Genomic DNA, 13,228 nt, shown 5'->3' on the forward strand with positions numbered 1-13,228 from the left:
TTGCTTCCTGCAACTGCCCTCTTTCCTTGTACACATTCCCCAAATTCGAATAGGCTTCTGCCAGAAGAGGGTTCTGTTTAATTGCCAGAGTACTAAAGTGGGCAGATCTGTTCAGCCTTCGACACTGGAAGTGTATAGATGAAAGTAATAAAAGTACACCAGTATTGCCTGGCTCTTGTCCCCAGAGCTGCATGCAGTGTCTCTCAGCTGTCTCAAAATCTCCTGCCTGATATTCTCGATGTGCCAACTCAGCTAACCCTTGGAAGGAAAGCATACGTTTCGTCGGTTCTGTGCTGTCGGCCACATTGCCCACGTAAGACGCCATCTGGAGCTTCTGGAGAGAGTGAAAAAAAGGGGGTAATTGAGTCCCGCTGCCGCCACTACTGGCAAGAATGTTTCTAGAGGTAGCAAACACGAGCGCAGCAGCCGTACCACTGCTTTGGCAGGATTAAGCAGTGGCAACAGTTACAGGCACTGAACCTTAGGAACTCTGGTTGGCCATCTACCTCTCATGCTCTTGAAATCTTAATTCTTTTTTTTTTATTAGTTTCTGCTTTATAACAAAGTGAATCAGTCATACATATACATCTGTTCCCACATCCCTTCCCTCATGCATCTCCCTCCATCCCACCCCTCCAGGAGGTCACAAAGCACCGAGCTGATCTCCCTGTGCTATGCGGCTGCTTCCCACTATCTATCTACCTTACGTTTGGTAGTGTATATATGTCCATGCCTCTCTTTCTCTTTGTCACAGCTTACCCTTCCCCCTCCCCATATCCTCAAGTCCATTCTCAAGTAGGTCTGTGTCTTTATTCCCGTTTTGCCCCTAGGTTCTTCATGACATTTTTTTTAAATTCCGTATATATGTGTTAGCATACGGTATTTGTCTTTCTCTTTCTGACTTACTTCACTCTGTATGACAGACTCTAGGTCTATCCACCTCATTACAAATAGCTCAGTTTCATTTCTTTTTATGGCTGAGTAATATTCCATTGTATATACGTGCCACATCTTCTTTATCCATTCATCCGATGATGGACACTTAGGTTGTTTCCAGCTCCGGGCTATTGTGAATAGAGCTGCAATGAACATTTTGGTACAGGTCTCTTTTTGAATTATGGTTTTCTCAGGGTATATGCCTAGTAGTGGGATTGCTGGGTCATATGGTAGTTCTATTTGTAGTTTTTTAAGGAACCTCCATACTGTTCTCCATAGTGGCTGTACCAATTCACATTCCCACCAGCAGTGCAAGAGTGTTCCCTTTTTTCCACACCCTCTCCAGCATTTATTGTTTCTAGATTTCTTGATGATGGCCATTCTGACTGGTGTGAGATGATATCTCATTGTAGTTTTGATTTGCATTTATCTAATGATTAGTGATGTTGAGCATTCTTTCATGTGTTTGTTGGCAGTCTGTATATCTACTTTGGAGAAATGCCTATTTAAGTCTTCTGCCCATTTTTGGATTGGGTTGTTTGTTTTTTTGATGTTGAGCTGCATGAGCTGTTTATAAATTTTGGAGATTAATCCTTTGTCAGTTGCTTCATTTGCAAATAATTTCTCCCATTCTGAGGGTTGTCTTTTGGTCTTGTTTATGGTTTCCTTTGCTGTGCAAAAGCTTTGAAGTTTCATTAGGTCCCATTTGTTTATCTTTGTTTTTATTTCCATTTCTCTAGGAGGTGGGTCCAAAAGGATCTTGCTGTGATTTATGTCATAGAGTGTTCTGCCTATGTTTTCCTCTAAGAGTTTGATAGTTTCTGGCCTTACATTTAAGTCTTTAATCCATTTTGAGCTTATTTTTGTGTATGGTGCTAGGGAATGATCTAATCTCATACTTTTACATGTCCCTGTCCAGTTTTCCCAGCACCACTTATTGAAGAGGCTGTCCTTTCTCCACTGTACATTCCTGCCTCCTTTATCAAAGATAAGTTGGCCATATATGCGTGGGTTTATCTCTGGGCTTTCTATCCTGATCCACTGATCTGTCTTTCTGTTTTTATGCCAGTACCAGACTGTCTTAATTACTGTAGCTTTGTAGTATAGTCTGAAGTCAGGGAGCCTGATTCCTCCAGCTCCGTTTTTCGTTCTCAAGATTGCTTTGGCTATTCGGGGCCTTTTGTTTTTCCAAACAAATTTTGAAATTTTTTGTTCTAGTTCTGTGAAAAATGCCAGTGGTAGTTTGATAGGGATTCCATTGAATCTGTAGATTGCTTTGGGTAGTAGAGTCATTTTCACAATATTGATTCTTCCAATCCAGGAGCATGGTATATCTCTCCATCTATTTGTATCATCTTTAATTTCTTTCATCAGTGTCTTATAATTTTCTGCATACAGGTCTTTTGTCTCCTTAGGTAGGTTTATTCCTAGATATTTTATTCTTTTTGTTGCAATGGTAAATGGGAGTGTTTTCTTGATTTCATTTTCAGATTTTTCATCATCAGTGTACAGGAATGCCAGAGATTTCTGTACATTAATTTTGTATCCTGCTACTTTACCAAATTCATTGATTAGCTCTAGTAGTTTTTCGGTAGCATCTTTAGGATTCTCTATGTATAGTATCATGTCATCTGCAAACAGTGACAGCTTTACTTCTTCTTTTCCAATTTGGATTCCTTTGATTTCCTTTTCTTCTCTGATTGCTGTGGCTAAAACTTCCAAAACTAGGTTGAATAAGAGTGGTGAGAGTGGGCAGCCTTGTCTTGTTCCTGATCTTAGTGGAAATGGTTTCAGTTTTTCACCATTGAGGACAATGTTGGCTGTGGGTTTGTCATATATGGCCTTTATGATGTTGAGGAAAGTTCCCTCTATGCCTACTTTCTGCAGGGTTTTTATCATAAATGGGTGTTGAATTTTGTCGAAAGCTTTCTCTGCATCTATTGAGATGATCATATGGTTTTTCTCCTTCAACTTGTTAATATGGTGTATCACATTGATTGATTTGCGTATATTGAAGAATCCTTGCATTCCTGGAATAAACCCCACTTGATCATGGTGTATAATCCTTTTAATGTGCTGTTGGATTCTGTTTGCTAGTATTTTGTTGAGGATTTTTGCATCTATCTTCATCAGTGATACTGGCCTGTAGTTTTCTTTCTTTGTGACATCCTTGTCTGGTTTTGGTATCAAGGTGATGTCGGCCTCGTAGAATGAGTTTGGGAGTGTTCCTCCCTCTGCTATATTTTGGAAGAGTTTGAGAAGGATAGGTGTTAGTTCTTCTCTAAATGTTTGATAGAATTCACCTGTGAAGCCATCTGGTCCTGGGCTTTTGTTTGATGGAAGATTTTTAATCACAGTTTCAATTTCAGTGCTTGTGATTGGCCTATTCATATTTTCTATTTCTTCCTGAGTCAGTCTTGGCAGGTTGTGCATTTCTAAGAATTTGTCCATTTCTTCCAGGTTGTCAATTTTATTGGCATAGAGTTGCTTATAGTAATCTCTCATGATCTTTTGTATTTCTGCAGTGTCAGTTGTTACTTCTTCTTTTTCATTTCTAATTCTATTGATTTGAGTCTTCTCCCTTCTTTTCTTGATGAGTCTGGCTAATGGTTTGTCAATTTTGTTTATCTTCTCAAAGAACCAGCTTTTAGTTTGGTTGATCTTTGCTATCGTTTCCTTCATTTCTTTTTCATTTATTTCTGATCTGATCTTTATGATTTCTTTCCTTCTGCTAGCTTTGGGGTTTTTTTGTTCTTCTTTCTCTAATTGCTTTAGGTGCAGGGTCAGGTTGTTTACTCGAAATGCTTCCTGTTTCTTAAGGTGGGATTGTATTGCTATAAACTTCCCCCTTAGAACTGCTTTTGCTGCGTCCCATAGGTTTTGGGTCGTCGTGTCTCCATTGTCATTTGTTTCTAGGTATTTTTTAATTTCCTCTTTGATTTCTTCAGTGATCACTTCGTTATTGAGTAGTGTATTGTTTAGCCTCCATGTGTTTGTATTTTTTACACATCTTTTCCTGTAATTGATGTCTAGTCTCATAGCATTGTGGTCGCAAAGATACTTGATACAATTTCAATTTTCTTAAATTTACCGAGGCTTGATTTGTGACCCAAGATATGATCTATCCTGGAGAATGTTCCATGAGCACTTGAGAAAAATGTGTATTCTGTTGTTTTTGGATGGAATGTCCTATAAATATCAATTAAGTCCATCTCGTTTAATGTATCATTTAAAGCTTGTGTTTCCTTATTTATTTTCATTTTGGATGATCTGTCCATTGGTGAAAGTGGGGTGTTAAAGTCCCCTACTATGATTGTGTTACTGTCGATTTCCCCTTTTATGGCTGTTAGTATTTGCCTTATGTATTGAGGTGCTCCTATGTTGGGTGCATAAATATTTACAATTGTTATATCTTCTTCTTGGATTGACCCCTTTATCGTTATGTAGTGTCCTTCTTTTTCTCTTCTAATAGTCTTTATTTTACAGTCTATTTTGTCTGATATAAGAATTGCTACTCCAGCTTTCTTTTGATTTCCATTTGCATGGAATATCTTTTTTCCATCCCCTTACTTTCAATCTGTATGTGTCTCTAGGTCTGAAGTGGGTCTCTTGTAGACAGCATATATATGGGTCTTGTTTTTGTATCCATTCAGACACTCTGTGTCTTTTGGTGGGAGCATTTAGTCCATTTACATTTAAGGTAATTATTGATATGTATGTTTCTATTCCCATTTCCTTAATTGCTTTGGGTTCGTTATTGTAGGTATATTCCTTCTGTTGTGTTTCTTGCCTAGAGAAGTTCCTTTAGCATTTGTTGTAAAGCTGGTTTGGTGGTGCTGAAGTCTCTCAGCTTTTGCTTGTCTGTAAAGGTTTTAATTTCTCCATCAAATCTGAATGAGATCCTTGCTGGGTAGAGTAATCTTGGTTGCAGGTTCCTCTCCTTCATCACTTTAATTATGTCCTGCCACTCCCTTCTGGCTTGTAGAGTTTCTGCTGAGAGATCAGCGGTTAACCTGATGGGGATTCCCTTGTGTGTTACTTGTTGTTTTTCCCTTGCTGCTTTTAATATGATTTCTTTGTGTTTAAATTTTGACAGTTTGATTAATATGTGTCTTGGTGTATTTCTCCTTGGATTTATTCTGTATGGGACTCTCTGTGCCTCCTGGACTTGATTAACTATTTCTTTTCCCATATTGGGGAAGTTTTCAACTATAATCTCTTCAAATATTTTCTCAGTCCCTTTCTTTTTCTCCTCTTCTGCTGGAACCCCTATAATTTGAATGTTGGTGTGTTTAATGTTGTCCCAGAGGTCTCTGAGACTGTCCTCTGTTCTTTTCATTCTTTTTTCTTTATTTTGCTCTGCATCAGTTATTTCCACTATTTTATCTTCCACCTCACTTATCCGTTCTTCTGCCTCAGTTATTCTGCTATTGATCCCATCTAGAGTATTTTTCATTTCATTTATTGTGTTTTTAATTGATGCTTGATTCATCTTTAGTTCTTCTAGGTCCTTGTTAACTTGTTTCTTGCATTTTGTCTATTCTATTTCCAAGATTATGGATCTTGGAAATAGAATCTTGGATCAGCTTTACTATCATTATTCTGAATTCTTTTTCAGGTAGACTGCCTATTACCTCTTCATTTGTTAGGTCTGGTAGGTGTTTATCTTGCTCCTTCACCTGCTGTTTTTCTGTCTTCTCATTTTGCTTATGTTACTGTGTTTGGGGTCTCCTTTTTGCAGGCTGCAGATTCGTAGTTCCCGTTGTTTTTGGTGTCTGACCCCAGTGGCTAAGGTTGTTTCAGTAGGTTGTGTAGGCTTCCTGGTGGGGGGGGACTAATGCCTGTGCTCTGGTGGTTGAGGCTCGATCTTGTCTTTCTGGTGGACAGGTCCACGTCTGGTGGTGTGTTTTGGGGTGCCTATGGCCTTATTATGTTTTTAGGTAGCCTCTCTGCTAATGGGTGGGGTTGTGTTCCTGCCTTGCTAGTTGCTTGGCATAGGGTGACCCACACTGTAGTTTGCTGGTCGTTGACTGAAGCTGGGTGCTGGTGTTGGGATGGAGATCTCTGGGAGATTTTCACTGCTTGATATTATGTGGAGCTGGGAGGTCTCTTGTGGACCCGTGTCCTGAAGTTGGCTCTCCCACTTCAGAGGCACAGCGCTGGCTCCTGGCTGCAGCACCAAGAGCCTTTCATCCACCCGGCTCAGAATAACAGGGAGAAAAAGTAGAAAGAAAGAATTAGTAGAAGAAAGAAAGAGAGAGGGAAAGAAAGGAAGAAGGGAAGAAAGGAAGGAAGGAAGAAAGAAAGAAAGGAGGGAGGGAGGGAGGAATGATGGAAAGAAAGAAGGAAAGAAAGGAGGGAGGGAGGGAGGAAGGAAAGGAAGAAAGACAGGAGGGAGGGAGGGAGGAAGGAAAGAAAAAGAAAGTGGAAAGAAGAAGGGTGGGAGGGAGGAAAGAAAAAGGAAGAAGGAAAGGAGGTGCGGAAGGAGGGAGGGAGGAAGGGAAGGTAGGAAAAAAGAAAGAGCAGGTAAAGTAAAATAGAATAAAGTATGAAATATAGTAGCATTATTAAAATTAGAAAGTAATTATTGGAAAAAAACCCCAAAAAAACAAAAAAACGGACCGATAGAACCCTGGGACATATGGTGGAATCAAAGCTATACAGAGAGAATCTTACACAGAAGAATACACATACACATTCACAAAAAGAGAGCAGGGGGGGAAATCAAAAATCTTGCTCTCCAAGTCCACCTCCTCAATTTGGGATAATTCGTTGTAAAAAGAGGAAAAGGGCGAGAAGTCTGAAATCTTGCTCTCTAAGTCCACCTCCTTAATTTGGAATAATTCGTTGTAAAAAGAGGAAAAGGGGGGAAAGTCTTAATTCTTGTCCTCAAAGTCCACTTCCTCAATTTGGGATGATTCGCTGTCCATTCATGCACTCCACAGACGCAGGGCACATCAAATGGACCGTGGAGCTTTAATCCGCTGCCTCCGAGGCTGCACAGAGAGATTTCCCTGTCTCTGCTCTCACAGCTCCCGGGTCTCAGCCTTGGACCTGGCCCCACCTCTGCGCGTAGGTCGCCGGAGGGCGTCCGTTCTTCGCTCAGACAGGACGGGTTTAAAGGAGCCGCTGATTCGGGGGCTCCGGCTCACTCAGGCAGAGGTGAGGGAGGGGCGCGCAGTGTGGGGCGGGCCTGCGGCGGCAGAGGCCGGCGTGACGTTGCAGCAGCCCGTGGCGCTCCGTGCGCTTTCCCGGGAAAGCCGTCCCCGGGTCTCGGGACCCCGGCAGTGGCGGGGTGCACAGGCCCCCCGAAAGGCGGGGCGGACAGTGACCCGCGCTCGCCCACAGGCCCCGCGGCGGCAGCGGGCCGCGGCGGCGGGCCGCGGCGGCGGCGGCGGCCGACGCCTGTGTCCGAGGTCCGCGCCTTACCCGCGGCTCGCGCCTGACTCCGGCGCTTCCCCAAGCAGCCCTCTTAATGCCCTCTCCTCGCGCACCAGGAAACAAAAGGGAAAAAAGTCTCTTGCCTCTTCAGCAGCTCCAGACCCTTTCCCCGGACTCCCTCCGGGCTAGCCGTGGTGCACTAACCCCTTCAGGCTCTCTTCCTGCCGCCAGCCCCAGTCCTCTCCCTGCGCTCCGACTCGAAATCTTAATTCTTAACCCTGCCCTCTTCCACCATTTTTCTCCTAATCAGGGAATAAAAATTACCTATCCATTTGCCTTAGAAGAAATCAAAAGTCAGTAGTCCAAACACTTTTTAAAATATTGTTTTCTGTCCAGTTGGAAATGAAGTACATGATTGACTTTTCTTCATCATTCATATAGTCAACGTGGAAAACATTAGGGCCATGAATTTCAATACAGTAAGATGAGAAAATTTTAAATTGGCCTTCCCAAACCACTAATAAGTAACCGATGTTGTATATAATGCTAAAATCTTAGAGACTGAGTTTGATATTTTAAAAGTTCTGAAAACATTAGCTAATTTCTCCTCATCAAATTTCTCATGACTCAAACCTGAGTATTACCTTTTAAAAGATAAATTTATTTATTTTTATTTATTTATTTTTATTTTGGCTGCATTGGGTCTTCAGTGCTGCGTGCAGGCTTTCTCTAGTTGCGGCGAGCGGGGGCTACGCTTTGTTGTGGTGCCGGGGCTTCTCATCACAGTAGCTTCTATTGTTGTTCCACAACTCTATGGGTTCCTTTTTAGGTCCTACGAAGAACCCTAGAAATTAGTTCATGTAATTATATGTTTTTGCAAAATTGCCAAAAGTGAGATATTTTAACTTCCATCAGGTAAGACAAGCGTCTATTTCTTTGCCAATTTTTCTTCTATCATAGTCCGCTATGTTGGATCATATTGGATTGGTCACAGGCTTTTTTGAAATCCGGCTAAGGAGATGTTTTAAGTGAGGCTATTATGTGATTTTCAGACACCACCATATGTAATTGACTATATAATATCCCATTACAGGAATAACTTCCAGTACTCTTACTGACTACTCTACTGACTTAACTAGCACAAGACACAGAAGCGTAAGGACAAAAACCACCTTACAATATAGCCATGTCTTGCACTTCACAGCTCTCAAAGCATGTGCATTTGAAGAAGAAAAAAAGAACTGAAAAGTATAAAACCAGAAGTTATTCTGCGGAAAATTATTTCAATCATCAGGCATGTGAAAGATAAGTCAAAGATTCAGGTTTCTTCAATGCTTAGTAAAAACGGAAATTTCCTTCTGTCAAGAATATACTCCAGGGCTTCCCTGGTGGTGCAGTGGTTGAGAGTCTGCCTGCCAATGCAGGGGACACGGGTTCGTGCCCTGGTCCAGGAAGATCCCAAATGCCGCATAGTGGCTAGGCCCGTGAGCCATGGCCACTGATCCTGCATGTCCGGAGCCTGTGCCCCGCAACGGGGAGAGGCCACAACAGTGAGAGGCCAGCATACTGCAAAAAAAAAAAAAAAACAACACCAATATACTCCAGGGGCTTCCCGGATGGCACAGTGGTTAGGAAGCCACCTGCCAATGCAGGGGACACGGGTTTGAGCCCTGGTCCGGGAAGATCCCACATGCCACGGAGCAACTAAGACCGTGTGCCACAACTATGGAGCCTGCTCTCTAGAGCCCATGAGCCACAACTACTAAGACTATGAGCCACAACTACTGAAGCTTGCATGCCTAGAGCCCGTGCTCTGCAACAAGAGAAGCCACCGCAATAAGAAGCCTGCACACCACAACAAAGAGTATCCCCCAGTCGCTGCAACTAGAGAAAGACTGTGCACAGCAACGAAGACACAACACAGTCAAAAATAAATAAATAAATAAATAAATAAAAGAATATACCCCATCAATAATGTGTGTAATGGAATGGTGTGAATGAGTATTTTATCAGAATTCCTGTAATGCACAATCCTATAGCAGTACTGAAATCAGTAATGCATTTATAATAGTAAATATTTATGAGGAAGTAATCCATAGAGGTTTTCTCAAAGTTAACAATGAAAATTGATGTGACATTATCAATAATAAATTGTGACGCTGAAATAAACTTTTCTAAACTATTAATAACTAAAAGCAAACTCTAATCAACCATGTTAAAAGAAATCTATGTCTATAAACTACAAAGTTTATTTCTCAAAATTTTATTTCTAAAACACATAAACTGTCATATGAGGAGGCAGTTAAAGAATATATAGCTACAAGAGTTGGGAAAAAGTCTTATAGAGACACATCTGGCAGTAGTTAATTTTCAAATGTCATTTTTCTAGATTTTGTGACACCTATAGTATTGATATTTGAAAGCATTTAAAAAATTGTAATTTGAAGATTTGCTATTTCCAGGTAGAGTAAAATATTTTGAAGCAAAACAACATTTCCACTGAGAAAAATTTAAAAAGCCAAATAAAATAGTCAGCATTCAATCAAAAAGTTCTAGACATACCAAGAGATAGAATCATATGACTAAAATTCTAAGAAAGGAACAGATAATACAACAATATTTATATAAGATATTGTGTATCTTTATCAGGAAAAGTCTTTATCAAGAAAAGACTTTAAAATCATCAGAATTAATATTATATTTTATTTATTTGTATATTTTATTTATATATTTATATAAAGGACTTAAAGATAAAGCCCTAGTTAAGGCAGTGACAAAAGCAGTAGCAGTGGGAGTGAAAAGAAATGGTTATAGTCAAGGATATTTTGTCAGTAAAAGTCCAAGATCAAATGTCTGACTGCATACATGGGATGGATAGACGGAGTGGGAAAAATCAAAGTTAACTATAGAGGTTCTAGTGAAGATGGGGTTGCCATCACCCAACCCAAGGGGTTGCGATCATCCCCAAGGTCTAGGAGACTCAAGGGAAGGTTGTGGTCGAGGAAAAGTTAATTGCTGGGAAAATAAGACTCCCAGTCTCTCCATCTCCTTATACTAGTTTTTTTTTTAACATCTTTATTGGAGTATAATTGCTTTACAATGGTGTGTTAGTTTCTGCTTTATAACAAAGTAAATCAGTTATACATATACATATGTCCCCATATCTCTTCCCTCTTGCATCTCCCTCCCTTCCACCCTCCCTATCTCACCCCTCTAGGTGGTCACAAAGCACCCAGCTGATCTCCCTGTGCTCTGCGGCTGCTTCCCACTAGCTATCTATTCCTTATACCAGTTTTGTTTTTCTGCTCATATACGTAGCAGCATTTCATTCAAGGGGAAGGTCATTGATCTGACTGGTCAAATTAAAAACCATAGTTCAAGGCACATTTACAGTGGTTAGTTCCTCCACAATTTAGAAAGTAACGTTCACAATTTCCCTCTTCCTACACCGCAGAACACATTGGCCATTCCTCCAAAGTCTCCACTCCATAGAGTGGACCAGAGATGACGTTAGCCCAGAACTGAGAGCTTGGCATGAGATGGTGTCAACCCCACCTAGAGCTCTGGCATAAGTTATGACCCAACCCAGTTCTACAGAGAGCTCTGCATGGAATCTTGTCTCAGCCATAATAATGTGATTCTGTTTTTCATTTGGTTGTCTTCTTTGCTTAACTTTCCCTGGCCACTCTGACAAACAAAATTTCAGGCAATCCTGGGCCACTCACTAACTTTATTCCATCTAATGTTATCCAGATTCCCAAGAAAATTACTAACAATAAAGGGGGAAATTTGGAACATGGTGAGTTTTAGGTGCCTGAAATATACAGGTAACTGAATCCAGTTAAGTAGCAAATTATTTGGATCTCAAATATGCCCGTAGGGGCTTCCCTGGTGGCGCAGTGTTTGAGAGTCTGCCTGCTGATGCAGGGGACACGGGTTCGTGCCCTGGTCCGGGAAGATCCCACATGCCACGGAGCGGCTGGGCCCGTGAGCCATGGCCGCTGAGCCTGTGCTTCCGGAGCCTGTGCTCTGCTAATGGGAGAGGCCACAACGGTGAGAGGCCCACGTAACGCAAAAAAAAAAAAAAAAAAATATGCCCGTAGAAGAGCAGACTAAGCTCAATTTAATGTACTCTTACTGGAGACACATGTAAATTCTGGGTCAATTTTGAACAAGTTAAAAGCACATAGCTGAGATTAAAAGAAAGAAAGGAACACCTGCATGTTTCAGAAAGTAACAGAGAAATTAAATCCAGAGAAATAAGAGCAGACTGATGTCTATGGGTTCCGTTCCTTAGTATAGGCCTTATGTAAATAGGGGCTGGAGCTAGAAATCTAACATTACCTTGAGGCCAGGAATTTAGACCCAGGATGGAACAATATTGAGAAGTTAGTACAGATATCCTACAGAAATTTCATGAGGAACTGCTTAGTCCATTAAGAGGGCCAAGGGAGGTGGTGAGGAAGATTGGTATCTCTTGAAAACCTTCAGGTACAGAAAACATCAACACCTCTGAAAAGTAGGCCTTCCCAGAGTTGTGATGGCCAGGTTGTCACTAACCTGTAAGGCCCTGTAGGAATCAGAAAATGCAAGGAGAGTAATTCAAAGAAAAACAGATGCAGGATGGGTGTGGCAATAAATCCTAGGACCCTATCAGAAACAAAATTAAAACTACTCTAGAGGGAAATTTTAACAAACCAGGGCAGAGAGTATCCTAACCAGAATAGAATAATAATTCTGAGGAAGTTACTTTACTTATTTAAGTAATATTCAATGCATTTCCATGGCTAGGCCCTTTTGAAGAATTCTAAAACCTATACAAACAATTCATTGACATCTTATATATCCCACCATCCAGAGCAAAATTCACTTAAGAACTGTACTGGTGGAAATTGGGCAGCACTATGGAGAAAATAAAATGTGTTTACCATCAAAAAACATGAAGGGGGCCTCCCTGGTGGCGCAGTGGTTGAGAGTCCGCCTGCCGATGCAGGGGATACGGGTTCGTGCCCCGGTCTGGGAGGATCCCATATGCCGCGGAGCGGCTGGGCCCGTGAGCCATGGCCGCTGGGCCTGCGCATCCGGAGCCTGTGCTCCGCAACGGGAGAGGCCACAACAGTGAGAGGCCCGCATACCGCAAAAAGAAAAAAAAAAAAAAAAAAAAAAAAAAACATGAAGGTAAGAAAGCTAATGTCTAATTTTTTTAATTATCCTGTGGTTTCTTGAAATCTTTTGAAACCCAAAATAGAGACACCTAGGAGGAAATGAAGATTTAAATATTTAGAGATTTATCAACTCATCTATAAAAGCTTTATTAATCTCTTCTTTTAATAACATTCCTGAGAGGTATAAATGTGTCCAGTGATAGGGTTGAATAAGCCTGAGAGAATTTCAATTGTTTACTATTCTTGGTCAGCTCTTAAGACCTTTCAGGAGCATCTTGATTTTCATGGCCTCATCCAACAAAAGCAGGATATTTTACAGAAAGTCCTGGGCCACTTTTTGGCTTGCTTTTGTGTTTATGTTTTTGGTTTTTTCACATCGGGCGGTACATTAGGCTACCTATTGCATACTCCCTCATTCATGCATGCATTCATTCCAACAATATTTACTGAGTTGAGACATTTAATTAACACTCAATAAATGATGTTTAGATGAATGAATGCGCTTTCTATCAAAGTAAGTGTAAGTACTGAGAAAAATTACAGAATGTATGATCCCAGCCCCACAAAAGCTTATAACTGTGTTGAGGATATAAAAGATGCTGATGAAATAACTAATATATCATATTGGACAGTTTCTAAGTTCAAAAATGAGTTTTTATAAATAATCAGAGCCTAAGGAGGACAAAGAAGGGACAGTTCATTATGGGTTGAATCCATCAATAAATGTACATTTCAGATGAGATTTG

The 13,228-nt window shown here is 40.9% G+C and overlaps 1 long non-coding RNA gene across 1 annotated transcript in view; it reads right to left on the minus strand.

Moving 5' to 3' along the window:
- Window positions 1-213: 213 nt before the first annotated feature.
- LOC308611700 overlaps window positions 214-13,228 on the minus strand; it is a 68,848-nt gene continuing 55,833 nt past the window's right edge. Inside the window, exon 5 of the long non-coding RNA XR_014015012.1 lies at window positions 214-334. This is a non-coding gene — a long non-coding RNA (uncharacterized lncRNA). The remainder of the gene's footprint in view (window positions 335-13,228) is intronic.

This window comes from Mesoplodon bidens, assembly GCF_964165515.1.
Source record: "Mesoplodon bidens genome assembly, contig: HAP1_SCAFFOLD_544, whole genome shotgun sequence".
Taxonomy (NCBI): Eukaryota; Metazoa; Chordata; class Mammalia; order Artiodactyla; family Ziphiidae; genus Mesoplodon; species Mesoplodon bidens.